The 8,902-nt window shown below is 35.5% G+C and overlaps 1 protein-coding gene across 1 annotated transcript in view; it reads right to left on the bottom strand.

Annotated features, from left to right (window-relative positions):
* Positions 1 to 8,902, bottom strand: part of DENND4C (DENN/MADD domain containing 4C) — a 103,242-nt gene that overhangs the window by 88,719 nt on the left and 5,621 nt on the right. The gene's annotated exons all lie outside the window — the stretch shown is intronic.

The raw sequence follows: 8,902 nt of genomic DNA, 5'->3' as shown, positions 1-8,902 counted from the left end.
ATGCCTGTAATCCCAGATACTCAGGAGGATTACTTGAGCCCAGGAGTTCAAGACCAGCCTGGACCACATATCAAGACCCTATCTCAAAATATAAAATAAAACAAATTTTTAAAAATCAGCTGAGTAATACGTGCCAATCCAATTTATTTCTGGATTCTCTGTTTCATTGATCTATTTGCCTTATGCCAGTACTATTACATGGCTCTAATTACTGTAGCTTTATGATAAATTCTGAAATCAGGCAGTGCAAGCTTTCAGCTGTGTTCTTTCTCAAAACTGTTTTGACTATATCAGGTCTTTGCATTTCAATAAGCATTTTAGAACCCACTTGCCAATTTTTACCAAAAACAAGGGCTACAATGATTTTTAATTAGGATTGCTTTGAATCTATACATCAATTTAAGGAGGTTTGACATCTTGGCAATATTGAGTCTTCTAACCCATTAACAACGTTTTATTGCTGCATTCGTTTAGAGCTTTTAAAAATTTTCTCAGGCCAGGGCGCAGTGGCTCACGCCTATAATCCTAGCACTCTGGGAGGCCGAGGCGGGCAGATCGTTTGAGCTCAGGAGTTCGAGACCAGCCTGAGCAAGAGCGAGACCCCATCTCTACCAAAAAAATAGAAAGAAATGATCTGGACAACTAAAAATATACATAGAAAAAATTAGCTGGGCATGGTGGCGCATGCCTGTAGTCCCAGCTACTCCGGAGGCTGAGGCAGAAGGATCGCTTGAGCCCAGGAGTTTGAGGTTGCTATGAGCTAGGCTGATGCCACGGCACTCTAGCCCAGGCAAGAGAGTGAGACTCTGTCTCAAAAAAAAAAAAAAAATGTTTTTCAGTTTCCAAATGTATACTTGAGAGTTTTTCAAACATCTGTTATTGATTTCTAACTTAATTACCTTATTAACACTATGACTTGAATTCTTTTACAGTTATTGAGACTTGTTTTATGGCTAAGAATATGGTCTAATCTTGATAAATACTCCATGTGCACTTTAGCAGAATGTGTGTTCTATTTTTGGGCAGAGGACTTTATAAATGTCAATCAACCCAAGTAAGTTAATGGTGGTGTTCAAGACCACTACATCCTTGCTGACTTCTGTCCACTTGTCCTATCAACTACTAAGAAAATGGCATTGAAATCTCTGAGTACAGGGCCGGGTGCAATGGCTCATGCCTGTAATCCCAGCACTTTGGGAGGCCAAAGAGGAAGTATTACTTGAGGACAGGAGTTCAAAACCAGCCTGGGCAATGACAACACCCTGTCTCTACAGAAAAGTTTTTTAAAAATTAGCCAGATGGGTGGCACACTCCTGTATTCCAGCTACTCAGAAGGCTGAGGCAAGAAGATTGCTCAGGAATTCGACATTACTGTGAGCTATGATCATGCCACTGCACTCAACGCTGAGCAACAGAGCCTCTAAAAAAAAAACAAACAAATCTCTGACTATAATTGTGGATTTGTCTTTTTCTCCTTTCAATCTATCAGTTTTTGCTTTATATATTTTGAAGCTCTGTTATTAAGGGCATTTCTAAACATTAAGGATTGTAATGTGCTTTCAATCAACCAACCCCTTTATCATTATGAAATGATGGTAAAAATTATCCTTCTTTATCTCTGATAAAAATAAGTCTATATTAAACAAAAGCTTTTTTAAAAATTTCAAATTTATTTTATTAATACTTTCACACAAAATGTATGTATAAGATGTCTTTAGATTTATCTAAAATAAATATATGAAAATGTTGATTGTAAACATTAGTGATGAATAGATAATAGCATTTGATGGTTTTTCTCATTTTAAAACATTTAATTGACAGAAATTGAATATATTCAAGGTATACAATGTGAAGATTTGGTATATATACACCTTATGTACTAATTACCACAGTCAAATTAATTAACACACCCATTACCACCCATAGTTACCATTTGTGGGGGAAGGAGTAAGGACACTTTAAATCTGTTCTCTTATCAAATTTCAAGTAAACAATATAGTATTATTAACTATAGTCACCATGTTGTACAGTACCATCCCCAGAATCTGAATTCATCTTTTTCTCTTTTTAAAAATCAACTTTAGCCAAAATAGCTCAGTTGGGAGAATATTAGACTGAAGATCTAAAAATCAACTTTACTAATATATTATTTATTATATACGATTCACCAATTTTAATTACATTAGGTTATTATTAAGTATGAAATGTCTCATTTCCTTAAGTACTAAGTTTGACTGCTAATATCTGTGACATTTCACTTTGACACTTCTTGTTTTATTTTTATGGAAAAGGTATATGCCCATTCTTTCAAACGCATTTTGACTTGTGATTATCTTTCAATTTTTTAGAACAATTTTGTACAACCATAGATAAGTCAAAATTTGTATTATTTTCAAATATGAGTTCCATCGTAAAACCAATACAACACAGCTCAAAATATCAACAAAGTGTTTGGAAAGGATGTGGCTAATGAACACACAGTACATTGACAGTTTAAAAGTTCCATTCTGGTAATTTTAATCTTAAAAGTGAGCCACATGGATGACCTGAGACCAAGGTAGATAATGATAAATTAAAAACTATATTGTAATTTAATTCATCTCATCTAAGCATAAATTAACAAGGTTTGACAATACTATTCTAATAATATTAGACTAGGTAAAACAGGGAAAGAAGCTGGATAGATGGGTACTACATAAAATAAACAAATGTCAAAAGAAAAATTATCTAGAAGCTTGCCTTTCTTTGCTGTCACAACAAAAAGGCAAACCATTTCTACACCTTATTGTTATGTGTGATAAAAAACAGATTCTTTTCGACGATCACAAGCATTTGGCACAATGACTGGATAAAGTGCTGAAACACAGTCCAAAATCAAATATTCATCATAAAAAGCTAACGGTGTCTGTTTGGTGGTCCAGCACTGGTATTATCCACTACAGCTTCATAAAACCTAGTCAGTCGATTACAGCAGATGCCTACTACAACCAATTAGATGAAATGATGAGGATGCTTGTGATTAAGCAGCCAAGACTGATCAACACAGACAGGTCAATTCTCTTGCAAGACAACTCTTGACCACATGTTGCACAAACAACAATGCTCAAACTACAGAGACTGGACTTAGAAACTGTCTGTCAACCACTGTATTCACCAGACCTTACACTAACTGACTACCACTTCTTCCAAACTTTGGACTACTTCTTACAAGAAAAAAATACTCAATTCTCAACAAGCTGTGAAAAATGCCCTTCTTGATTTCATCACCACTTGCTCTCCAGGCTTCTTCGCTGCTGGCATAAACAAGCTACCGTTAGTTAAGATGACAAAACTGTGTCAATAATTTAGACACATACTTTGATTATGTGATTGTACTGCTTCTTGTTTGAGATATAATAAACTATTGATTCAAAATTAAACACTTCATATTTAATGACCTAACACAATTTTGAGTTTTGACAAACGTATACAGTTATTTAAGCACCCACTACAATCACTATATAGCACATCGCCATTGCTGTCCTTTCCACTCTCAAATTTCCTCATGTTCCCTTGCAGTCATGGCTCCGGCAGCCACTGATCTTCTCTTCTATCACTATAGTTTTGCCTCTTCTAGAATTTCATATTAGTGGAATTATACGGTATACATTCTTTTGTGTCTAGCATCTCATACTTGGCATAAGGCTTTTGAGATTCATCCATGTTACTATGTATAACCGTAGTTAGTCCTTTCTTATTGCTGAAGAGTATTCGATTGTATGCTATTATCACCATTTGTTTATCCATTCACTCAGTGGTCCCCAACGTTTTTGGCACCGGGGACCAGTTTCATGGAAGACAATTCTTCCATGGGGCAGGGTGGGGAGGCAGAGCTCAGGTGGTGAAGCAAGCAATGGGGAGCGGCTATAAATACAGATGAAGCTTTGCTCGCTAGCCCTCCATTCACCTCCTACTGTGTGGCCCCGTTCCTAAGAGGCCACACAGGGACCACTATCAGTCTGCAGCCCAGCAGCTGGGGACCACAGCATTCACCAGTTGATAGACATTTGGGTTTTTTCCAGTTTTTGGCCAGTATGAATACAACTTTTATGAACATTTGAGTTAAGTCTTTGTTCAGACGTGTTTTCATTTCTTCTTTTTTCTTTTTTTTTTGTTTTTAATTTCAAAATATTAATTAATAGGGTACAAGTGTTTTTGTTACATAGATAGCTTGTATAATGCTTAAGTCAAGGTTTTTGGTGTGCCCGTCATCATAACAGTGTTCATTGTACCTAATAGATAAGTTTTTATCCCATGTCCACCCTCCCACCCTCTGCTCTGAATTCATCTTATAAATGAAAGTTTGTACCGTTTAACCAACCCTCATTTCCCCTAACTCCTCCTCCCCGCAGGCTCTGGTAACCACCCCTGTACACTTCACTTGTATCAGCTCAACTTTTTAGATTCCATATATAAGATTATGAGTATTTAACTTTCTATCTTTGGCTTATTTCACTTAGCATAATGTCCTCCAGATTCATACATGTTGTCACAAATGACAGGATTTTCTTCTTTTTATGGCTGAGTAATAGTCCAATGTGTGTGTGTGTGTGTGTGTGTGTGTGTGTGTGTGTGTGTGTGTGTACATACACACATTTTCTTTATCCATTCGTCTCTTGCTGGACACTAAGGCTGTTTCCATATCTTGGCTACTGTGAATAATGCTGCAATAAACATGGGGGTGCAGATATCTCTTCAAGATACTGATTTCATTTCCTTTGAATATTTACCTGGAAATGGGATGGCTGAATTGTATAGTAGTTCTATTTTTAACTTTCTGAGGAACCTCCGTACTGTTTTCCATAATGGGTACACCAACTTACATACCCACCAACAATGTACAACTCTTGTATCCTTTTCCCTTTTCTCTACACCTTTATCAATACTTTGTATTAACAAAAGCTTCTGAAGAAAAATTAAAATAAAATTACTTATAAAAAATCAACTTAGGTATGTAGTTTAATAATTAAAATTCATTTTCCAACTACAGCTAAGATAATCCTTCAGAATCAATTGTATGTCACCTTACAATTTACAACAGTATACATTCTAATAAATAAATTCCATTATTATCAACAAAATGTTATTAACTTCAATCTACAAGACTAAATGTAGTTTACACAATTCCTCTCATTGTAATAAAAAAATTTTTTTAAAGCTTCAAAAATATCTGTGTGTTCCCTGGTGTTTCAAACTGTGCTAAATGAACAATGAACTTTGTTAAACCACAAAGAAAATACAGTTTTATCAGAGTTACTTGCTACATTTAATCAATTTAAAATAGGGGCTTGGTGGTTCCCTTTAGAAAACATTATCAAGATCAGTTAGGCTGGCTGGGTCATGGAACTACAAAACTGAAATCATTTCAGATAAAATCAGCTCCTCTTTCAGAACACAAAGCAATGTAATTCTCTACTGGGGTACCCACCAATGAGAGTTTTGTAAAGGAGGGTTGTAAAGAAGGGTTGCAAACAAAAATGCCTGAAGAAGGTCAGGAAGGATATGAAGAGTCGTGGGAACTAGAGAGAATGCAGGCAGTCACTAATAGTAGGATCCATCCAATAGTTGCCAAGTAAACTAGAAAAAAAAAAATCACAACTTCCTTTCTGCCTTTTTAAGAGAAGCCAGAAATCAGGATTTTTATGCAAATCACCAAGTTTTAACATATTGGCAACTAATTAAAAATTCTTAAATATAATACTAAGAAGTCCAAACAAAAACGTAAGCAGAGTATATTCACTCTAGCAGTTAAGTCTAGAGAACAGCTTCTGAACTCCAAAAAAAATATACTGAGCTTGTTAAATGTCTATCTTCACCATTAAAACATATGTGAGCAAATGAACCTAATATACATTAAACTGATAATATAACCACACAGAAGGGAATGAAAAAAGAACTAATCCAAATAACTTTTGAATATAGTACTCTCACATAAAGAATTAAAAATAAAAAAATCTTGACCTTTACTTAGAAGGCTTGCTTTTTATAGTGGTATGGATACAGTAATTCTGAAATTATTACGTATGTACTCTATGACTGAACAATTGTTGGAAACCAGAGTTCTTACTGTAAGAAAAGGGATACAAATAAGAGATGGGAGTAGGTAAGAAAGAATCTATACACTGGAATGCAATCAGAAGTATCAATATGAATGCATGATTTTAAAACACATACACACTAAAATGCAATATGGTACTCCGAGAGCTGGATCCTAGAACAGAAAAAGTACATTAATATAAAAACTTGTGAAATTAAAATAAAGTCTGAACTTCAGTTAATAGCAATGTACCAATATTCATTTCTCAGTTTTGACAAATATACCACAGTAATACAAAATGTTAACCATACGGGAATACAGAAACTCTCTCAACTATCTTTTTAACTTTTCTGTAAATCTAAAATTATTCAGGAATGAAAAATTTTGTGTGTGTAGGATGCTTAATTGCTGAAAAGAATTAAAAATAAAAAAAAGAAAAATTTTGTATGTGAACATTATTGATAATAGCCAAAAAATGAAAACATCCCATATGTCTATCAACTGATGAATGGATAAATGTGGTGCATCCGTAAAATGAAATATCATTCAACAAAAAGGAATTAAGTACTGATAAATGCTACAACATGGATGAATCTTGAAAACATTATACTAAGTGGAAGAAGCCAATCACACACACAAAAAAAAGAAGCCAATCACAAAGACCACATATAGTATGGTTCCACTTACATGAAATGTCCAGAATAGGTAAATCTATAATAGAAAGAAGACGAGTGGTGAAAATATTGATTATGGTGTGGGTTGAGCATTCTGTGACAACACCGAAAACCTATGAACTAACTATATGATTTACATTATATGGGTGAATTGTGTGGTACATGAATTATTTCTCAACAAAGCTTGTTAAAAATGTATGTGTGTACGCGCGTGCGCGCGCGCGTGTCTGTGTGTGTGTATCTCCTAGTTCTGTCTGCTAAAAACACCACAGAGGCAGTGTCACTCACCCAAACGGCAACAAATATACCTAGCATCTAAGTTTTTGTTTCTCAATTCCACAGGCACCAGAGCTCCTTAGAAAAATGGCAATTCTAGGACTGGGAAAGGAAAATACATCTAGAAATCAGATATAAGGGGAAAAAAAAAGTTCTGCTCAAAGACTAATGGGGTCCTAATAAAATGACACAGGAACTAGCTTAAACAGTCTGCCACTGGCCAAACTGTGGACAATTTCTGTCTCAAAATGAATGACAATAATGGATTATAATAAACTGATTTTTTAAAGCCTTGAGTCCGCATCGATATTATAAAATAAAATGAATGAATGAAGAACAGAGAAGGAAGGGAAAGCTCTTCACAATAGAATGCCAACTAATAAATGTAGAGGAATGTAGCCAGGCACAGTGGCTCAGGCCTGTAATCCTAGCACTCTGTGAGGCTGAGGCAGGAGGATCGCTTGAGCTCAGGAGTTCAAGACTAGCCTGAGCAAGAGTGAGACTCCATCTCTACCAAATAGAAAAAATTAGCCAGGTATGGTGGCGAGTGCCTATAGTCCCAGCAACTTGGGAGGCTGAGGCAGGAGGATGGTTTGAGCCCAAGACTTCAAGGTTGCAGTGAGCTATGATGACGCCACTGCGCTCTACCCAGGGCGACAGTGAGACCCTGTTTCAAAAAAAAAAAAAAGTAGAGGAATGATAGAAAATAATCATTTACAGTTATCGTAGTATTTAGATTCAAGCAAGAATTATCAAAGGATATTAAAAACACTGGGTAGAAGTCTGTTGGAGAATAGGATATTTATACAATCTCCAATTATTTCTCTAGAGATACTAACAATTGCAAAGGAATAAAATGTATTACTACAGAAATCTGGCAGCCAGTGCTTTAACCAAGTAATCAAAGTTAACATCACTAATAATAATTCAAACTAATATTACAAGCCTTTTGATAGGATACACTAAGAACACATTAATTACATAGTACTCCTGTCAAAAATGCACAGCTTTAATCTAATCATGAGGATTTAAGGAGACAAACCCAAATTGATAGCAAAAAAAATTTTTTTTAATTTCTACACAAAAATCAAAAGGGTAAAAATGTGTGAGATATTATTCCAAGTTAAAAGAGATTAAAATTTGAGCCTCAAAATGCGTGACAACAGAAAACAAGAAAATCTCCAAACACTTAGAAATTAAACACACTTCTAAATAATTCATGGTTCAAGAGGAAGTCTGAGGAAATTATAAAATATTTTGAACCACATAAAAATTTGTAGAATTCACTTAAAGCAGTGCTTTGAGGGAAATGTATAGCATTAAACATTTATACGAGGAAAACAGCAAGGTTTCGATCAATAATCTAAGTTTCAACTTAAAAAAACTAGAAAAAAAAAAAACTAGAAAGGCTGGGCCCTGTGCCTCATGCCTGTCACCTCAGCACTTTGGGAGGCCTAGGTGGGAGGATGGCTTGAGCCTAGGAGTTCAAGACCAGCCCCGGCAACATAGTGAGACCTTGTCTCTACAAAAAATTTTTTAAAATTAGCCAGGGGTGGTGGCCCCCACCTGTAGTCCCAGCTACTTGGGAGACTGAGCCAGGAGGATCACTTGAGCCTGAGAGTTAGAGGTTGCAATGAGCTTTGATCACACCAATGCACTCCACTCTGGGTAACAGAGCAAGACCCTGTCTCACCAGAAAAAAAAAACAGAAAAAGCACAGCAAAATAAACCCAAAGAAAGCTTAAGAAAAGAGACAGTAAAGGTAGGAGAAGAAAAAGAAATAAAATTGTCCCTATTCATAGACAGGATTGTCTATGTAGAAAATCCAAAACTCTACCAAATAAATGACACCTAAATACAATGAATGATCCTAGAA

The sequence above is a fragment of the Propithecus coquereli genome, unplaced genomic scaffold (genome assembly GCF_000956105.1).
Source record: "Propithecus coquereli isolate 6110/MARCELLA unplaced genomic scaffold, Pcoq_1.0 Scaffold95, whole genome shotgun sequence".
Classification (NCBI taxonomy): domain Eukaryota; kingdom Metazoa; phylum Chordata; class Mammalia; order Primates; family Indriidae; genus Propithecus; species Propithecus coquereli.
The sequence above is the reverse complement of the archived record's forward strand: the minus strand, read 5'-3'. Positions and strand labels throughout refer to the sequence as shown.